The sequence below is a fragment of the Bos grunniens genome, chromosome 20 (genome assembly GCF_055505025.1).
Source record: "Bos grunniens cultivar Pamir isolate PY7600 chromosome 20, Bosgru_T2T1.0, whole genome shotgun sequence".
Taxonomy (NCBI): domain Eukaryota; kingdom Metazoa; phylum Chordata; class Mammalia; order Artiodactyla; family Bovidae; genus Bos; species Bos grunniens.
In genome coordinates, this window is record NC_141184.1 from 53,923,378 (window position 1) to 53,945,501 (window position 22,124).

Consider the following 22,124-nt stretch of genomic DNA (forward strand, 5'->3'; position numbering starts at 1 on the left):
GGGGAAATGGAGGAGTCACTGAGAATGATTTTGAAGATGCATCTATTAATGCTTGAAATTTTAATATAATTATTAAAAGTAGAACTTTTAAAACTACAGTGGATTTGCCATTATATCACTTACTGGAATTTTGCCATGGTTGTATTTGGATCCCAATTTATATAAAGCTTTTATCATTTGAAGTATAAACTTAAACTTTTGTAATATGAATTTTAGGAGTAGGATACAGATGAATCTCCAGTGATTGTTTTTTATTACAGGAAATACTATGTCCAGCAGCTCTCCAAATGAAGGTGTTTTTAATGATTAACTTTCTGCACAGAACAAGTTACTGTGTGGTCTCTAGATTACAGTGTGCTCTAGGGGGTGCATGTGGAAATTGGAACTCTAATAGGATTCACTTTTATTAAACACATAATGTTTTGCACCTTAAAGGTTAAGTATCCAGTTGCATCTAACTTAGGAAATTCAAAGTTATGGTTTTCACAATAACTGTTACGTTGTCCCTATGGGCAGATTTAGAATTTGCGTTGCTGGGTGTAATGTATAGTTTTTGAGTCTTACATTTAATGAGTGGGAGAAATTAACTTCATTTGACAATATTCCCTGATCTGTAACGATTTGGACACATACTGTGTGATAGGCCCTGGGATATAGAAATGAAGAAATCAAACAAAAAACCCCTGATCTTGTGTTGTATGCTTAGATAATTGGGGGGAATGCAGGAGCTCTGTGATCCTTTGACAAAATTAAGGGGGTAATTGTGCATTGCACTAGGAGTAATGGGCTGCTTACAAATGATGTCACTTGCCAAGTTTGCACATCTGATTTAGAGGAAACAAAGTTTTTAGATTTAATTGAGGACACATGTCTTCGATTTTCTTGTGGTAACTCTTATCTAGTCCTTGAAAACTACCATGAATCCATCAGCAGGACTTTAAAAAACTTCCCATTTGAGGTAGTAAGTTAAGACTGTGTAATTATTCACAGGGGCATGGTTTTCATATTACCAAAAATCTAATAAAAGTTTAAAGGTTCAGACCTCTTTTGGGGCTGCTAAAGCTATGGTATTGTTCATAAAAATTAGAAACTGAAATAAGAAATGGCCTGGGGTTTCTAAACCATGTGCCATGTGGTCAATTTCGTTTTTCTTGATGTAGAGCAAGGAACCATTGTAAACAGGACCATTCTAATCCATATGCAGCTGGCAGCTTCCGTCTTTCACAGACTAACAAGTAAGACCACTGTGAGCCCTATAGCTCCTTTAGTTCTCGCATGGGTGCTTCATCACATGGACGCCAGGGAGGAGGAGCCAGGGAAAAGGAACACTTTGTCTTCAGACTTAGAAAGTATGCTTGGAAAAGAAAAGAGAATCTTTTGAATAAAATCAGAAGGGAAAACACGCATGCAAGCAAGATTCTGGAATCCCGCAAAATAATGCACACTCAAACTCTATGCATGGGAGTTGAAAATGTTTTTTGGCCTGTGTAAGAGTTTTGTCATAAAAGGTTTAGTTTTAGTTTCCAATCTTGTGAGCTTCCTGGTATTTGAATAATATTTTTGACCATGAGAACAAATTATGTTGAAATTTAGCCACTAAAATATATTTTCCAGTATCTTTTCCTGGATACTGTTAGCTGTAGTCTTGTCTACTAAGAGATGAATTAAGTGACCTCATAAAGTCATAAAAATCCTGAGAGAGTTTTTTTAAAAATTATTTTTATACTGCAGGATCTCTACCTCCTCGTTTTCTCTATCAGTTTACATTTTTCCTTGTTCCCTGTGATTAAATTTTATTTATTTTGCAGTCCTGAGGCAAAGAATGGCATAAATAAGAGCAAGAGCAGGTGGAAAACCTCAAAGAGCTTCCTGCACTCTCCTGAAGTTGATATTGTGCCCATGACCTCTGTGCCACCGCATAAGGGAAACTCCCACTCCTGTTTTGCTGTCTTTTGCTCATGTTTGTTGTGGTGCAGCAGACCTTATGGTAGACAAGGGCAAATGGGATTTAAAGAGGAAATTCCCATTTACACTTCTGTTTTAAGAGGAAGTCACCATTCCTGAAATTCTTGCTTTTGCTGTTATTTTCTATCTCTTCTTTTTTTCGAGGGAGACATGGGAGAGAGATACTATATCCAAGAGAGCGGAGGGATTCTCATCTCCTCTTTTATCTGCCTTCATAGCCCTACCCATCTTTTCCTTTTCCAAACTACTTCTTTACAAATCAGATCTAGGGAGTTTTCTTTTTTTTTCTTTCACAAAATAGATTCTGCTATCAGTTACTGTACTTCAGGAAGTTTGGGGCTTGAGTCCTAAGAATCTTTATGTTTCTTGAATTATGCAGGTTCTTTTGATGCACAATTAGATTTTACAACTGTTGGATACATGTATACCATAGATACTTTAGGAGTTCTGGGCCCTAAGTCATAGAAATCAATACCAATGGGGCTTACAACATGGCAGATAGGTTCACAGGTACCAGGGGTTCCTGGGCTGACAGCCAGTGCTTCAAGGAGTGAGAGTGTAGTTGAACTTAACCAAAACCATCCTGTTATGGAGTTTGGTTTTTATACTGCCATATTTAAAGTACATTGGGAGAGCTATCATGATGGCAGAGAAGTAGGATGTGGAGCACACCTCCTTCCACAATTATATAAAAAAATATCTATAAATGAAACATTTCACACAGACCATACACTGAATACTGGCAGAAGAGCTCAGATTTCTGAAAGGGCAAGGAACTCTCCATGTAATGGGTGGAAAAAAAGAAAAAAAGGGAAGAAAAGGAGGGAAAGAAATCAGGACTGGACCTGTGCCCAGGAAGAGAGCTGTAAAGGAGGAAAGGTTCTACACCTAGGAAGTCCCCTCATGGACAGAGAGATCAGCCTGGAGAGGGGGAGCTTTGGAGCCTTGGAGGAGAGCACAGCAACTGGTTTGTGGTGGGCAAAGTGGAGAATGACCTGTACAGATGGTCAGGACCACCGCCTTGTGCTCCTCAGCTCCCCACCCCAGCACTTGTCCACTGGTGTGGGTGGGGACTGGATGCTGAAGTTTGGGATTTGGAGGTCAGACCCAGGGAGAGGACTGGGGTTGGCTGTGTGAGATTGAAGAGGCTAGAGTATGACATCTTACGGTGTACTTGGAAGACGCCTAGGCCCACCAGAGAGGCAAGGCACCACTGTTTGAGAGGAGGGTGCAAGGAAAGCAATGGCAGCAACATAGGAGTGTCTTTCCCTCTGTGTACTCACAGGCAACAAAACAGCACCTGCACAAACTCCTGGGGCATGTGTGAGCTGCCACTGCCATCTTGGGCTCCAGAGGCAGGCATGGGCAGCAACCATCAAGAGACCCAGGAGCAGGCTTTACTCACTGCCCACACTGTCCCAGAAGTATGTGGGCTATCACTGCTGCTGCATGACCCATGAGTGGGCATCAATCGCTGCTCCTACCATCCGAGGAGAGCACAGGGACATCACGTGAACAGGTGCTAGTTGGTGCCTCCATCGTCCCGGGAGCATGCACAGGCCGTTGCACCTGTACACCATATATCAAGGGAATAATGGCCAGCTCATGCTGAGGAAAGAGACAGCAAGCATCCAAACTAAAAGCAGCCCCTTGACTCTAGACAAGATGGTGGAGCAGGAAGACTTGAGCTCAACTCTTCTCAGAAAAAAATCAAAGTCAAAACTAACTGTTGAACAACCATTGACAATAAAGAATGGAACCTACCAGAAAAGATATTTTACATTCAAAGACAAAAGAACACAAGATGATAAGAGAGGGGGTTTTATGTTATAAACAAATCCCATATACACCAGGTAGGTGACCTACAAACTGGAAAATATAATTCAAAGGTCTCCCAATGGAGTGAGAGTTCTGAGCCTATGTCAGTCTCCCCAGCCTGAGGGGTGGAATTAGGGGAAGGAGCCCCCAGAGCATTTGACTTTTAAGGCCAGTGGAGCTTGAGGGCAGGAGCTCTCCAGGAGCAGGGAAACAAAGACTCTACTCTTGGAAGGTGCTCACAAGGTTTTGTGTGCACTAGGAACCTAGCAAAAGCAGTGACTCCCTAGGAGCCTGGGCCAGACCTTCTGGTGGATCTTCAAGGGTCTCCTAGGGAGATGGGTTGGCTGTGGCTCACAGTGGGAGCAAGGACACTGGTAGGGAAGGCCCCGGGGAATATTGATCGGCACAAGTGCTTCTGGAGGTCACCATTTTGGCATAGAGACCTGGCTGAATCCAGTGGCCTTCAGGCTCCATTGTTGGGATGACACAGGCCAAAGAACCAGGAGGGTGCTGCCCCATCATCAGATAGGCTGCCTGAAGTCTTAATGAGCTCACAGCCACCTCTAAACACAGGTGTTGAGCTGCCTTTGCCCACCAGGACAAGACCCAGCTCCACCCACTGGTGCGCAGGCACCAGTCCCTCCCCCCAGAAAGCCTACATGAGCCCCTGGACCGACCTCAGCTGGACCAAGAGGAACTAACCCCTGTAATCTGTGGAAAGGAGACCACAAACACAGAAAGTTAGATAAAGTGAGATGGCAGAGAAATATGGTCTAGATGAAGGAACAAGACAAAAGCCCAGAAGAGCAACTAAGTGGAGATAGGTAACCTACCTGAAAAAGAATTCAGAGTAATGAGAGTAAGATAATCCAAGATTTTGGAAAAGTAATGGAGGCACATACTGAGAAAATACAAGAAATGTTAAACAAAGAAGTGAAGGATTTAAAGATCAAATGAACAGAGGTGAACCGTACAGTAACAAGTGAAAAATACACTAGAAGGAATAAATAGAATAAATGAGGCCAAAGAACAAATAAGTTAGCTGGAAGACAGAGTGGTAGAAATCTCTGCTGCAGAATAGAATAAAGAGAAAAGTTGAAAAGAGATGAGGACAGTCACAGAGACCTCTCGGACAGCATTAAATGCAGCAGCATTTCCATTATAGCTGGTCCCAGAAGAAGAAGAGAGAAAGGGCCTGAGAAAATATTTGAAGAGATTATAGACGAAAACTGCCCTAACTTGGAAAAGAAGAAACTCACTCAAGTCCAGGGTATGCAGAGAGTCCCATACAGGATAAGCCCAAGGAGGAACATGCTGAGACACACGTTAATTGAACTGACAAAAATTAAAGACAGAGTAAAGCAACAAGGGAAAAGCAACAAGTAACACACAAGGGAATCCCCACAAGGCCATCAGCTGACTTTCCCATATAGTCAAAGCAGTGGTTTTTCCAGTAATCATGTACGGATGTGAGAGTTGGACCATAATGGAGGCTGAGTGCTGAAGAATTGATGCTTTTGAATTGTGATGCTGGAGAAGCTCTTGAGAGTCTCTTGGACAGCAAGGAGATCAAACCAGTCAGTCCTAAAGGACATCAACCCTGAATATTCATTGGAAGGACTGATGCTAAAGCTGAAGCTCTGATACTTTGGCCACCTGCTGCAAAGAGCTAACTCATTGGGAAAGACACTGATGGCTGGGTAAGATTGAAGGCAAAAGGAGAAGTGGACAACAGAGGGTGAGATGATTAGATAGCATCACTGACTCAATGGACATGAATTTGAGCAAACTCCAGGAGATAGTGAAGGAAAGGGGAGCCTGGTGTGTTATAGTCATGGCGTCGTAAAGAGTTGGACATGACTTAGCAACTGAACAACAGCAAATATATATGCATCCAACATAGAAGCACCCCAATATATCAGAAAAATCCTACCACCCATAAAAGGAGAAATCGACAGTAACACAAAAATGGGACTTTTAACAACCACTTACAGCAATGGACAGATCATCCAGACAAAGTCAATAAGGAAATACAAGCTTTAAATGACACATTAGACCAGATGGATCTAATTGATATTTATAGAGCATTCCATCCAAAAGAAGAGTACACGTCCTTTTCAAGTGTGCATGGAACGTTCTGCAGGATAGATCACATGCTGGGCCACAAAACAAGCCTTGGTAAATTTAAAAAAATTGAAATCATATCATGCATCTTTTCCCACCATAATGCCATGAGCTTAGAAATCAATTATAAGAAGAAAACTGTAAAAAAAAAACCCCACAAACATATGATGGTTAAATAATATGTTACTAAATAACAAATGGATCACTGAAAATGTTAAAGTTTAAAAAAATATCTGGAGATAGATGACAGCAAAAGCATTAACAATCCAAAACCTATGAGATGCATGGGAGACATTAAAACTGACACCACAGAAATACAAAAGATAATGAGACTACTACAAGGAACTATATATGCAATAAAATGAACAAAGAAGGACTAAACAAATTTTTAGAAGGGTACAGCCTTCCAAGGATAAGCCAGGAAGAAATAGAAAATATGAACAGACCAGACAGAAGTACTGAAATTGAATATATGATTAAAACTTCCAATAAATGAAAGTCCAGGACCAGATGCTTTCACAGGTGAATTCTGTCAAATATTTAGAGAAAAGCAAACACCTGTTCTTCTGAAATTCTTCCAAAAAATTGCAGTGAAAGAAACACTCTAAAGCTCATTCTATGAGGCCACCATAAACCCATACTAAAACTAGTCAAAGATACCACAAAGATAACACATAGATGCACGACTCTGTATAACTAAATCACTTTGCTTTATACCTGAAACTAGCACAACACTGTGAATCAACTATATGCCAAATATAAAATAAACATTAAAAAAATCCAAATGTCTTTGTATATCTTACAAGAAAAAAAATAGTTTTGTCCTTTTTTATATTCCATTTAATTTGAAGGTTGATGGAAAGCTGTACTTGAGGATGTAATGAGTAAGCTGACTCCCTGCCCCTTCCCCAACAAGATGAGACTAATTAAAAACATATACTTTGTACATATAAATGATATATCTAAGTAGATTTTTTATAAAAAGCATCCACACTGTTTTTCTTCCTAATGGTCCATCTTTTTAGTGGAATATAGTATTTCCTTAGTTTCTTTCATCTTCATATTAATATGAGAATTGTAAACATGTATTTTAATGATATTTATCTTTAACATCCTTCATCACCATTATCATCTTACTGGCATTCTCACTTGTTGGAAGGATATTCCAGGTACAGGAAAATATGAGCAGAGTCCGTAGATGTTTGAGGAACAGTAGACCCTGCTTGCTTGGGGCCAAAGGGTAGGCTCCTTGAAAGAAGTGAGTGGAAAAGAGTAGATTAGGGACATAGTGTCAGGAGCTTTAAAGTAATTTCTGTTTGGACTTTATTCTGTGTGTCATTTTTTAGAGAGAAATGGGCTCAGAGTTTAAAATAGTAACTCCATAAATAAAATTGTAGCACCACATCTTAGAAGGCTATATAAAATCTTTTACTTGAGTTAGATTTCAGAACTTTAAAAACTATATATTATGAGCAGTATGTCTATACCACACAGGGAAAATACCTTTAAAAAATTTTTTCTTCACTGTGTATAATAGGCTCCAGTTTCATCCACCTCATTAGAACTGATTCAAATGTATTCTTTTTAATGGCTGAGTAATACTCCATTGTATATATGTACCACAGCTTTCTTATCCATTCATCTGCTGATGGACATCTAGGTTGCTTCCATGTCTTGGCTATTATAAACAGTGCTGCGATGAACATTGGGGTACACGTGTCTCTTTGCCATCTGGTTTCCTCAGTGTGTATGCCCAGCAGTGGGGTTGCTGGATCATAAGGCAGTTCTATTTCCAGTTTTTTAAGGAATCTCCACACTGTTCTCCATAGTGGCTGTACTAGTTTGCATTCCCACCAACAGTGTAAGAGGGTTCCCTTTTCTCCACACCCTCTCCAGCATTTATTATTTGTAGACTTTTGGATCACAGCCATTCTGACTGGTGTGAAATGGTACCTCATAGTGGTTTTGATTTGCATTTCTCTGATAATGAGTGATGTTGAGCATCTTTTCATGTGTTTGTTAGCCATCTGTATGTCTTCTTTGGAGAAATGTCTATTTAGTTCTTTGGCCCATTTTTTGATTGGGTCGTTTATTTTTCTGGAGTTGAGCTGTAGGAGTTGCTTGTATCTTTTTGAGATTAGTTGTTTGTCGGTTGCTTCATTTGCTATTATTTTCTCCCATTCTGAAGGCTGTCTTTTCACCTTGCTAATAGTTTCCTTTGATGTGCAGAAGCTTTTAAGGTTAATTAGGTCCCATTTGTTTATTTTTGCTTTTATTTCCAATATTCTGGGAGAAAAACATAAATACAGTATACTAACGCATATATATGGAATTTAGAAAGATGGTAACAATAACCCGGTGTACGAGACAGCAAAAGAGACACTGATGTATAGAACAGTCTTATGGACTCTGTGGGAGAGGGAGAGGGTGGGAAGATTTGGGAGAATGGCAATGAAACATGTAAAATATCATGTAGGAAATGAGTTGCCAGTCCATGTTCGATGCACGATGCTGGATGCTTGGGGCTGGTGCACTGGGACGGCCCAGAGGGATGGTATGGGGAGGGAGGAGGGAGGAGGGTTCGGGATGGGGAACACATGTATACCTGTGGCGGATTCATTTTGATATTTGGCAAAACTAATACAATTATGTAAAGTTTAAAAATAAAATAAAATTAGAAAAAAAAAATTTTTTTTTCTTGATACACGGTTTGTGATGTAGTGACTCAGTGGCAGACCTGTCCTGAGAGGACTGGAACCTCTGACAACTGTAGAGTAAATGATGGCCTCATTATATAGAGGACAGCCTGAGCTGCATTAGGATCATTGTCTCAGAACTGGGGGACTTCTCCCTGCTTTGGCAGATCTTTATTTTCCGCCTCCTCACTACCCCCTGCCTCCTGCCCTCTCTTCCTCCATTAATGTACTGGTACTTTGAACCTTAGGTCTGCAGGTCTCTATCATCTGTCATCTTGCTGTCCCTTTAGAGAAGCACATGCCCAACATGTTGAGGTTCTTTTCAAAATAGTGGATTCTGCTGCATTTTCAGCAATTGATGATTATTGCATATTACTGTCTTTTAACATCTCCTTAAAGTTCAAACCATGTGTGTTCTTAATAATATGTTTACTAAGCAATAAGCAATTGTTTATCAATATGACTATATAAATATAAAATATAGAAATTCCATAGATATATGGTGTAATAATCATTAACAGATATGGAAAGAAGGGCACAAACCAAAGGACTAGTTCATCCTCATTTGTTACTCATTTTTCTTTAAAGATTGTTCTTCAAAGGCAACATTAAAACTCAAAGTTGGACTTCCCTGCCGGTTCAGTGGTTAAGACTCTGTGCTTCCACTGCAGGGGGCACGAGTTCGATCCCTGGTTGGGGAAGATCCTGCATGCTGTGCCACAAGGTCAAAATAAAGTGAAATAATAAAACAACTGCATGAACAGTTAAAAAAAGATTGTCTACAGTCAGTGTCAGGATTTTGTTTTAATAATGTTTTCAACGTTTTGAATCTTTCTGGTTATTATTTGATGTCTTTATGAAGAGTAAAAGTACTTGCCATAATTAGTCAAGAGTAATGTTTCTGAATGGATATTTATTCTCAAAATGTCAGTTACTTGAAATAACATTAGATAGAATTTCAGTATAAGTCTTTACATATAACTTAATAATGTTATGCTTTAATTTACCCCAGAATCCCAGAAAAGGATTTAGTTTGGTTTAAAAATAAATAAAACTCAAATCTGAAATGTATTTATTGAAACTGGATCTTGTTGTCTATACAAAACATACCTTACTTTTTTAGATTTAAAAATGATTACTGATGATAAAGACAGCATAAAAATAGTGTGAACCTAACTGACATAAAGTAATTTAGTAAATTTAATATATAAGGGTCAGTCAGTTCAGCCACTCAGTTATGTCCTACTCTTTGGGACCCCATGGACTGTAGCACTCCAGGCTTCCTTGTCCATCACCAACTCCCAGAGCTTACTCAAACTCATGTCCATTGAGTCCGTGATGCCATCCAACCATCTGTCATCCCCCTCTCCTCCTGCCTTCAGTCTTTCCCAGCATCAGGGTCTTTTCCAGTGAGTCAGTTCTTCGCATCAGGTGGCCAAAGTATTTGAATTTCAACTTGAGCATCAGTCCTTCCAATGAATATTCAGGACTGATTTCTTTTAGGATGGACTGGTTGGGTCTCCTTGCAGTCCAAGGGAAGGCGATAGCACCCCACTCCAGTACTCTTGCCTGGAAAATCCCATGGATGGGGGAGCCTGGTAGGCTGCAGTCCATGGGATCGCAAAGAGTTGGACACGACTGAGTGACTTCACTTTCATGCATTGGAGAAGGAAATGGCAACCCACCGCAGTGTTCTTGCCTGGAGAATCCCAGGGATGGGGGAGCCTGGTGGGCTGCTGTCTATGGGGTCGCACAGAGTCAGACATGACTGAAGTGACTTAGCAGCAGCAGCAGCGCAACACCACAGCTCAAAAGCATAAGGGTAACATTTCAAAACAGTGAGGAAAGATAGATATTCAGTGGATAATGTTGGGACTAGTGGATATCCATCTAGGAAAAAACAAAGTACAAACTCCAAATATTGTAATGTAAAACAAAACATACAGTATTAGAAACCATAGGATAATTCTTTTATAAACTACTTGGGGGAATGACAGTCTATATCTGATACAATAACCAGGAGACATGAAAGAATAGATTTATAGCCATTCCGCTACATAAAATCCCTAAATTCCTGTATGACAAACCACCAAATTCACCTAGCTGGAAAAAAACATTTTTGCAACTCATCACAGACAAATGGCTAATTTCCTTAATATATAAAAGTTCCTTCAAACTCATCATAGACACAAGACTGTTTTTCTAAACGTATACCTGTATTTCTAATAGTAGAAAAATTGTAAATTGTCTAAATGCTTATATACAGGGTACTGGTATCGATAAATACTGTAAATTGTGGTGGAATTCCTTGCAGTTCTAAAAAAGAAGCAATGGAGAAAGCTGTTGGGTTTACCATTTAGTTAAAAAGGGAAAAAATAGAATATATTTGTATTTCCTTATATGTAACTAAACTACTCCTGTGTAAAAATACCAGGGTAATAAATCACATTTGTTTTTATGAGACCTGGATGGCAGAGGGTCACAGGGTTGGAGGGAGAGTTTTGTCACTGCAAATACCAGTTTGTTCATTTTGTTTGGATTCTTGAAAGTATCATCTCTTGAAAAAATAAATTCTAAGAGACAAATTATGAAGGAAGGATCTTGAAAAAAATTGAACATTTAAATATATTATTTTAACAAAATGTTTTTGTTTCCTTGCTTGAAAAATAACATTGCTCTAAGCGGTGAAAAGTGAACTGTTCAGAGAGTGCATGTTTAATTAAATTGCCTCTTCAGCAATATAAAAAATCAGTCAGTTGTGATTTGGGACGGAATATATTAAAATCCAGTGGGAGAGCAAGTTTCCGAGTTCGCTTTGAATTTCGACCAGGAGGAGAAGGGGTTAAAGGTGTGAAGCAGGTAAAGGAAGGGTTAAAGGCATTATGCAAGCTGTTAAGTAAAAAGGAAGTGCATTACAAAATGCTGAGCTCAGGAGTCTGGCTGCCAGCCAAGCCTTTGCTTTCTTCACTACAGCTGAGGGCTTTCGAAGCTTCCCACCAGTGGGTTTGTCTGAACTGTTTAGGAATGCGGCCGCGGTCGCCAGCTGACGTCAGCGCCGCCAGTTCAGCCGCGGGCCAGCGCCGGGACTGACAGCCCGGGGGCGGGGCTTGCACGTGACTGACAGCGCAGGGGGCGGGGCGGCGTGTGTGTGACTGACACAGCCGAGGCCGCATGAAAGTGTGCGGTTCCTTAATGAATATTATTAAATTCTGGTGACAGATTTTTCCTTGTAAGGCGAAAGAGTTTCCTTTTCCCATCGTTAGGGTTCTGTATTGCTTCAGTTTAAATAGTAAGTATAAGCATGAAATTAAATATTTATAACATATCAGACTGTCAAATTTCATGGGCCTTTACTTTTGTTTTGGAAAGAAACAGTAAAAAAAATATGGTGATTTTTAGTAGAGAAGGGGCCAGAGAGATGATTTTTGCTGAATATAAGGTTCTTGATTTGTCATAACCTAGTTTATTTCAGATTTGGTAAGAGAAATAAATTGTAAAAACTCTCAAGTGGAATTCTGTAAAACAGAAAATCAAAAAGAAGAAATATTATGTGGAAAACTGCCAGTTGTATTGAATACAACTCTCTTAAAACCACCTATGGGCATGATAGGTTTGAGTTATTGCTGCTGATTCTTCAGCCCTTAAAGAAAAATGTGGGCTTTTTTTCCCCCCTCCTCCCTGGGGACATCTTACAAGGATTTAAAGTTGCCTTCCCTCCCTAATCTCCTGTTTTCATATGTTTTCTTTTATTTTTTAAAATTTGTGTTTTTCTTAACTATTTATTAATTAGAACATTTTGCTTAGTCATATCCAAGAGTTTTGTTAATCTTCTGGTTCTTAGTTGATGTGAGTCATAGTCAGAAATGCAAGCTTATTAGCTTTTTGTGTGTGTGGGGGGGGGAGTCTGTGGGGCATGAGGGGTGTGGGTAGTGAACATGGAGTGCAATGCAAGTTTATAAACAAGCGTCTAAAAAAAGCTGTTAAGCTTCTTGGAAAACTTTTTTACTTGGCCAGGCCAGTAAAGGAAGACTATTTGGTGTGCCTACTGAAGTTATCTGTTATAGTTAATTGACTGGATTTGAGTAGCTGTTTCAGGGACCTCAAATTTATAAGAATATGCTATTACGACTTTTGATAGAGGAGGTTTTAGTCTTTCATGAAAGGAAGCCTTCTACTTATTTTTCCATCTTCTTAAAAAATTGTTTCTGCCTGGTCTTGATCATTTTTTTAGACATTGGTAGCACTCACCTTCTGGAGTCAGTCACTGAAATCACACCTATGTGGAGCAGCCCAGCTAAGGTGAAGTTAACCTACAGGAAGAAACAAAGCAACAAAAAATCAGGGCGTTCTTTGGCAAAAGATGACAGATTCAGCCCTAAATTGTCAATCCTATAGAATTTAAGAATGTTCCAAGTTTATAAATAGTAAGGGAATGGCAGCCCAATCCAGTATTCTTGTCTGGAGAATCCTATGGACAGAGGAGCCTGGCAGGCTACAGTCATGGGGTCGCAGAGTCAGACATGACTGAGAGACTAACACAAAACATCATAATTGATATATTTTCTTTTTAAAGCATTAGGCTAGACTTTAAGAACTTGAATTTTCTACTTAGATAACTGGTGATAATACATTTCATGCAGAATAGTAATAAAAGTATAAAGAACTATGAGTTATTCTGTTATATTGGATCCAGATATTAAGGTTATTTCATTTAACATATGAAATATCCAACAGAAAATATTTAGTATATTAAACATTGAATTAGGAAAGAGGTTATGAATTCCTGCTTAGCTTAGTCAGCAATTATATGACTGTCCACTCACTTTTGACCTCACTGTATCTTGGTTTCTCCAGGGAGAAATGCTTTTAATTAGTTCTCCCACAAAACATGAAAGTATTCTGAGTAATGATCCAGCGTGATTGGGCTCCCTAGGGGGAGTAATGCAGGCGAAGAAAACACCACCTGGTGTACTCACTGGTCTCTTCACCCACCTGCTTGTGTGGAGCAACCCAGCACCACCGATGTGAAGTCCTCGTGGGCTCTCCGTTGTGCTCTGGGAGTAAAGCTATAAGTGATTTGAGCATGGATTTAAAATTAGAGTTTCCTTTCCTTGTTTTTGCAAAAATAGTTGTCTTTTCTTATAAGATAAAACCTCTTCAAATACAGAGTAAATGCTTCAGATCAGATCAGATCAGTTGCTCAGTCGTGTCCCACTCTTTGCGACCCCATGAATCGCAGCACGCCAGGCCTCCCTGTCCATCACCAACCCCCGGAGTTCACTCAGACTCAAGTCCATCAAGTCAGTGATGCCATCCAGCCGTCTCATCCTCTGTCATCCCCTTCTCCTCTTGCCCCCAATCCCTCCCAGCATCAGAGTCTTTTCCAATGAGTCAATTCTTCGCATGAGGTGGCCAAAGTACTGGAGTTTCAGCTTTAGCATCATTCCTTCCAAAGAAATCCCAGGGCTGATCTCCTTCAGAATGGACTAGTTGGATCTCCTTGCAGTCCAAGGGACTCTCAAAAGTCTTCTCCAACACCACAGTTCAAAAGCATCAATTCTTCAGTGCTCAGCCTTCACAGTCCAACTCTCACATCCATACATGACCACTGGAAAAACCATAGCCTTGACTAGATGAACCTTTGTTGGCAAAGTAATGTCTCTGCTTTTGAGTATGCTATCTAGGTTGGCCATAACTTTCCTTCCAAGGAGTAAGCGCCTTTTAATTTCATGGCTGCAGTCACCATCTGTAGTAAATGCTTAGGTCTTGTTATTTGAGTCTATATTTGGACTATGTAGAAGGAAGGTATGACTTAATGAATCATCTGCTTTTTAAACTCTTTTAATCTCAACTGAGGTGAGAACATTTTAGCTTATAAAGAATGGGAACATGGCAAAATTTTTGCCCAGCAATCTTGATGTTAGTGAAGAAGGAGCTTCTTAATTGGAAGTGTTTACCCAAAACAACAATGTTTTTGCTACCCAAATACTATGATATATTTCAGAAAGCTTCAACCTTGTCTTTAATAAGAACTCTTTAAAATTACTTTTGTCTAGTTAACCTATTTTCTAAAAAGTATTATCTACAAATACACTTGAATTTGTACTCATTATGTTACTCAAGTAAAATACATTATAGCAGGGAATATCAGAAAACTGAGAGTAATATAACCCGCACCGAGTTGATTTAATTCCAGCTCACATGAAAAAAAAAAAAATAAAAAGGATGTTTATTAGCCTTGTAGCATACCCTTAGTCAACATTTAATTTCTAGTAGATGGTTTGAAAATTTGGGCAAAACATGTAGATACTTTATTATCATTTCCAGTGAACTGGAATTGAGACTGGGGATTGAGTCTTAAATGGATTGAGACTGGGGCTCCTCCACTTGAAACCTTATGATTAAAAGGAGAAGACCTCACAGGAGGTAGTTGAGCTACCTCAGTATGCAGGAATAGAGCTACTGGGCAGTCAGAATTTCAACTGCCGTACATTAGATCTAGCATCTTTATTTGGAATGGAGCTGGGGAAAAGCAGCATCCTTGAGTTGATCCTGTGAGTGCTGATGGCTCAGGCAGAATATAATGGTTTCAGTATGTTTCAGTATTTAACTTATTTGCAGAGTACATCATGCAAAATGCTGGGCTGGATGAAGCACAAGCTGGAATCAAGATTGCTGGGAGAAATATCAATAACCTCAGATGCAGATGATACCACCCTTATGGCAGAAAGTGAGAAACTAAAGAGCCTTTTGATGAAAGTGAAAGAGGAGAGTGAAAAAGCTGCCTTAAAGCTCAACATTCATGCTAAGATCATAGCATCCGGTCTCATTACTTCATGGCAAATAGATGGGGAAAAAATGGAAACAGTGAGAGACTAATTTTTTGGGCTCCAAAATCACTGCAGATGGTGACTGCAGACATGAAATTAAAAGATGCTTGCTTCTTGGAAGAAAAACTATGACAACCTAGGCAGCATGTTAAAAAGCAGAGACATTACCAGCAAAGGTCTGTCTAGTCAAAGCCATGGTTTTTCCAGCAGTCACGTATGGATGTGAGACTTGGACTATAAGGAAAGCTGAGTGCTGAAGAATTGATGCTTTTGAACTGGGTGTTGGAGAAGATGCTAGAAGAATCCCTTGGACTGCAGGGAGATCCAGCCTGTCCATTATAAAGGAAGTCAGTCCTGAATATTCACTGGAAGGACTGATGCTGAAGCTAAAACTCAATACTTTGGCCACCTGATGGGAAGAACCGACTCACTGGAAAAGGCCCTGATGCTGAGAAAGATTGAAGGCGGGAGGAGAAGGGGATGACAGAGGATGAGATGGTTGGATGGCATCACTGATGCGATGGACATGAGTTTGAGTACGCCCTGGGCATTGGTGATGGAGAGGGAAGCCTGGCGTGCTGCAGTCCATGGGATCACAAAGAGGCAGACACAACTGAGTGACTGAACTGATGTTTGAGAGCTTGAATTTAGAATGTTCCCCTCCTGTTTCCTTGCCTATCAGGAATTAGTAATGTGAAGGCATTTATTGTTTATGTTATTTGGAGTAGTTGGCAGTGCATTTGTCTTTTAGCTGTGGTTAGTGTTTTAACTATTTGCATATTCCTTTTATGGGCTACTTGGCTTCTTTTGAGATAGAATTGAAGAGAGTAAGTTCAGCAGTGAAAACAGATTGTCAAAACCAGAAAAGAGGCACATTGTGCTCAGTTTTCAGAACTCTTCTGTTAGTCTCTGTTTTGGTTTCTAAGAGCATTGCTGAAGAATCTGTTTTCTTAGGAGTGTCCATCTTGAATATTAAATTTAAAATGGTTTATTGTGAATTTCTTCTTACTGACGCTGGCTTCTCATATGACTTCTCATTGAAGGGGTTTGACATTAAAATTTATTTTCTGTTCCCATTCATTTATTCTTTTCTCAGATATCCTGTGAACACATACTGTGTCCCAAACTTTATTTCAGGTACTGGGTACATATTGCTGGAAAAAACAGTTCTCTCACAGTCTAATGGAAATTAGCATCAGCTTGCAGTCTAATGGAAATTGGAGATAGTCAGGTGTGGCTGAAGCAAGTTCCTGAGGGCAGAAGGACCTGAATATATATAAAGGGAATTGATGAAGGGAATTGAAAGGAGCCCTGCATGAGTGATGAACCTAGAGGAACATGAGGGGAGAGTGATGCCTGATGGAGTAGGAGAAATGGGCAAGATCCTGTAAGGTGTTTCTAGAACTGGCTTTTATTCTGAGTGTAGTGGCGGGCCACCCACCAGTTGCTGTGTGGAGAATAGGTTGGTAAGGGCAAGAGTGGAAGCACGGTTTCCAGGAACGTGCATAGTTTCTGCAGCTCTGGTACTATTAGCTTGGACTAGTGGGGGCAGTGGAGGTGGAGAGCAGGGGACACTTGAGCAGCATTTAATGATGGGATTGGATGGGGTGGGTGAGGAGAGGGAAAGAATCAAATTTGGATGAACTGTTCAAACAGAGAGGTCAGATAGGCAGAGTGGTTGAAATCCTTTTTTTCTTTGTGCTATAGAATTAGTATGCTTTTCAAATATGAAGATACAGGATTTTGACTTCTACTTGTAGGATGTCTGATTAAGTCATACTGCATGTTTGTTTCCTCTGTGGAAAAGGAAATGTCCTGTGGTAGTTACAAAATGCATCAGAGCCCCAAACTGAAGCACTCAGCATGAAGGAACTCTGCTGTGCTTATTAAATATGATTGGGAGGTAAATCAAGTGTTTCAGAGGAGTGAGCACTCAGTATTTCTTGTGATTAATTGGTCTTAAAGTATTTTTTGCTTATTTTTATATTATTTTTCACTAAGGGATTTTGGGTGATTCAAAGGAAATGACATAGCACAACAGAATAATAAAATGGAAATAGAAAATAGAAAGTGTAGAGATTTGCCATCTGACTAGTTTAAGAAAATTAAAAATAGTGTACAGGTTTGTTTCTGGAATAGTGTTAAAAATTAGGACATTGTTCCAGTCTTAGTACATTTGTGTGTTAGATAGAAGGTTGTAAAGTGGATGATTTATGAATCTTCACTTTATAGATGAGAAAACTGGGTTGTCGGCAGGTCATTTCTTGCTTAAGGGATATAGAACTGCTAACAAATTCCAAAGCTGGGACTTGAACCCAGGTCTGACTGGCTCCAAAGCCCATGCTCTCTTTTTAATGAACGGCACAGGAATACTTAAGATAGAAATACTTACTGTTTCCCAGGTAAGGGTATGTTTGTGTGTTGGGTTGGATATGAGGTGAGAACTAGAATTGGCAACATAAAGGTTCTGGGCCCCATTTCTCTACAACTCACAAAGGTCACAGTTAGAAGACAGCTTCACTACTCACCTAAAAGCCATCTTTCAGTATATGTTGCTGGATGAGCTCAAGTCAATTAAGCTTATATGCAGGTGTGTGTATATGTATATATATATGTCTGTATATATATGTGTGTGTGTGTGTGAAGAAAGCAGTATATTCTGCTTTCTACCTCAGAAGGAGTAGTTACCTCTTTAGAACTTTTGTTTCTTTTCCTTTTTTTCTTTTTCTTTCTTCCTTTCTTTCTCTTTTCTTTCCTTGTTTTGATTTGTTTTGAACAACTGGGAACTTTAAGGACAAAAACCTTCATAAAAAATTTACCAGTGACAGGTAATAGAAGCTTAAGTTATTCAAGATAAGCTTATCGGGGCTTGGAATACCAGAAGTCTGATTTTGCTGTAAAACCAAAAGCACAGATCATAATCTATGTCTAACCTTCTTACATGTGGGCTGGGTAGAGAAGAATGCAGATCCTAGGAATCATTGGGGACAAAAAGGGCAGGTAGAAGTGAGCTGTCTGCACGTGAGCTTGCAGAACAAAAAGCCTTCCTGTGTTGCTCAGTGAGTCCAAATGCTGAGGAGGAAGCGGACAGGCTTGACTCTCACAGCCTTGCTTTCCTACCTGTTGATGTCTGGTGGAGGCCTTCTTAAGATGAGCCAATCCTGGCTGCCCTTGAAATTTCCCTGCTAGTGAAACCTCTCTTCATGTAGCATCATCTCTCCCACCCCACTCCCTCAGCCCCCAACCCAGAAATTCTGAGACTTCTTGAAAATTTTAATAAGAATTTTAGTTATTTTGGAGCCTCAACCTCTGATTATCATGCCACTTTTCATCTTCTTCCTGGCTGATGATAGATATGTCAGAGCTTGTATACCTCTGATTCCTCTCACAGGTGTGATAGCATCCTGTTTCTTGATTCTGTCAGAAGTGCTGAATGACCAGCAGGTAGGCCTTTTAGGTAGGTGGTTAGGACCTCATGCCAGTGAGACTGAATCCCTGTACTTCCGTCTCTGTGCGGGTGATTTAGTTTTATCTTTGCGACCTCCTTTGGCCTCACATAGCCCTCGAGCACTAGCCTGCTACCTTGCCTGCTTCCACTCTTAGATCATAAGACAGACTGAATTGAAATGATGAATTGTGAAAAATAAATTACGGAGACTAGAAGAACACAAAGCCCATGTGAAAGAACAGAAGCTGAGGGAAGTGAATACATGTGAAGAGAATGAATGACAAGGATGGGCAGGAGGAGCCACAGAGATAGTGCTTACCTTTGTTAGCATGAGCCTGTGGATTAAGTGAAATTATGTTGGAACACAGTTGTAGAAATGAACAGGACTCAGTTCACAAGGAATTCACTGCTTATTTCTGCTAGAGAGTCCTGCCTTAGTACAAATTATCTACATTGAACAGGTTTAGAAGATTATTAAACTAAGATTACTCAATTGTGCCAAATAAATGCCACCTAAGATTACTGAAGTTCAGTTTCAAAAGTGAACTTTTGGGGCATAAATAAATCCAATTCCCAATGAAGCCTTCACATAGTTAGAAAAGCAATTTGTTCTTTTCTTATGAATATCTTTTCCAGGTACTGCTAGAGGAGACAGGTTCAGAACTGTAGAACACGAGCTGAAAGACTCTGAGAGAATTGTGACTTCAGTTTGAGTGAGTACAGTTGGAGAGAAATATGTGAAAATCAAAAACTAATCCAAAAGGTCCATGTTAGCATGTGCTTTTTCCTAATGCTCCAGGTTGTTAATAGTAGAACTAATTAGATCTTTACTTCTTGAGTGTACTTTTTTGTTTGCACAGTTAGGAATGGTTTGTGTTTTGAAATACTAGAAATGAATCTTTTTCTATAAGTAAAGAATTGGTATACTCATAATTTTGGAAATGGATGAATTATTGATCTGTGAATTTTTGAAGTAGATTGTACATATCACAGTAGTAATAGGCTCTAAGAAAGACCTTGAACCCAACTGAAGACCATTGAGGATATCGCAGAATGGTGGAGTTTTACAGCTGGAAGTTACTTTAGTGGTTGATCTAATTATCCCATCAGTTTACAAGTGAGGCAACTGAGGCAGTAAGAAATGAAGTGGTTTGTGTAGGGCTAAACATCTACTGGTCAAAAAGTCAGAACCAAGACCCCAGGCTCTTGACTTGGGGTTCAGTTCTCTTATCAGCCCAGCAAGGTAGAGCTAAAAGAAAAAGAGATGACAGTTGCTGTTGTTCATGGGACTTATAAAACCTATCTAGGAGAAGGCAATGGCAACCCAGTCCAGTACTCTTGCCTGGAAAAATCTCATGGGCGGAGGAGTCTGGTAGGCTGCAGTCCATGGGGTCGCGAAGAGTCAGACTCTACTGAGTGACTTCACTTTCACTTTTCACTTTCATGCATTGGAGAAGGAAATGGCAACCCACTCCAGTGTTCTTGCCTGGAGAATCCCAGGGACAGAGGAGCCTGGTGGGCTGCTGTCTATGGGGTTGCACAGAGTCGGACACTGCTGAAGCGACTTAGCAGCAGCAGGGGTTTTGAAAGTCTTGATAATTTTAACACAAAGAAGGATTTGATGATACCAAACAAGTCTATCACTTTTATTTAAATGAAGTCTTCTAGTGCCTAGCTAAGTGGTGTGGATGTGATACTTTACTGTAGGGACAGAGGCAAGGATATGGCCTTTGACATGTTCCTTTGAGTTCTTCGGTAAGTGAATGAAGTGTTATAATTAGAGAAATAATGCCTGATGTACTCAGATGCCTTGCTTTTCATATCCATCTTCTCCTATTTATAATTTAGTTGAATTAGTTTTCATGTACAGTCATGACTCTTTTTTTCCCAGGAAAGCCATTGTGACCTATAGAATAATGTTGAATTCTTTGCCGTGCATAGTTTATACTGTTGGTAGGCCTGGACTTACATTAGTCTTTCATTAGATTTGACTGACCAGAGAGTTTACACAGATTGAAAGATTATTCTACGGTTATCTTTTGGTTGTATTACTTTTGATGGTATCGGATCCATTCTAGTTCCCATAAACTAGTGCTGTCCTCTGGGCTCACAATTTAGTTGATACTCTTTTCCATTTGTGCTTAAGGCTACAACATTAAACAGTAAGCTCAGTTGCCAGGATCAAACTGTGCTCCCCTTTAAGGTTGCCATTAGCCACACATAGCTTTTAAATTAATTACATTAAAAGTTCAGTTTCTCAGTTATGCATTTCAAGTGCTCTTTAACTGCATGTAGCTAGTGGCTACTGTATTAAGCAGCTCACATGTAGAACGTTCCGTTATTGTAGAAGGTTCAGCACTGGTCTAGGATATCATTCTGCGTCCACTTATACAAGCCTGTCTGAAAGCCCCTCTGATGTATAGCCGCTGCTGTCGGGTTGGGTTCATTACAGAAGAGAACATGGAACAGACAGTGAGTTAATCTGGGCTAGAGTTAGGTGTGCAGCTCAGGTAGTCACGGTTTCATTAATAGATTCTAGAAATTGCAGTCGGAGGATATGAGTTGAGACCCAAGCAGACCCTTCTGCTTATTGGCTATAGAGTTGCAGGCTACTCATTGGATGTCTTTGAACTTTACTTTCTTCATTTGTGAAATGAAGATCGTATCTCACAAGACTGTTGTGAGTGTCAAATGAATTGGAAAGTACTGTGTAATTGTGAAGTCTATATAAATATTTTTATGGTCTGTAGGAACTACATGTAGTGGTAGTGTTAATTTATAATAGTAATCGTTCTGTTATCCTTGCTCAGAAGGAATCACACAGAACTGACTGAGAGAGAACTGGTCCATACAAGGAAGCCAACATGTGTTCTAGAGATCTCCAGATTATCTAATGACAATATAGGATTAAGTTATAAAACAATGCTAAAGACCTACAAAATTATACTGGTATCTCAGCTTCTAATAGTCTGTATATCTAAAAGTTCCTACAATGTTATAGACATTTTGTTTATTCCTGGACCAGTAAGTGACTTACGTAACATCAGATTGAAAGAAAGATCACTTATAAATAAGTTATTAAATATTCTTTAAAAGGCAGCTTCTTCTACTTTATGAAAATACAATCTTTTTTTTCCTGGTCTTACAAAGAGTTGTGGCATTAGGCACTATCCATGTTGTTAATAGTGGGTCAAATAAGTTGCAGTGAAAAAGAGGCTGCTGGGGGAGTGGGGTGGGTAGTAT

The 22,124-nt window shown here is 39.7% G+C and overlaps 1 protein-coding gene across 3 annotated transcripts in view; it reads left to right on the top strand.

Moving 5' to 3' along the window:
• ZSWIM6 (zinc finger SWIM-type containing 6) overlaps window positions 1–22,124 on the top strand; it is a 211,923-nt gene that overhangs the window by 63,465 nt on the left and 126,334 nt on the right. The window contains exon 1 of one of the 3 annotated variants that reach the window (XM_086361865.1): window positions 11,723–11,892. The exons of 1 other annotated variant lie outside the window; for it this stretch is intronic. The gene's annotated coding sequence lies outside the window, so the exon portion shown is untranslated. Of the gene's footprint in view, window positions 1–11,722; window positions 11,893–19,520; window positions 19,595–22,124 lie in introns of those variants that run through there. One more of the 3 variants, XM_086361864.1, reaches the window with a different exon arrangement.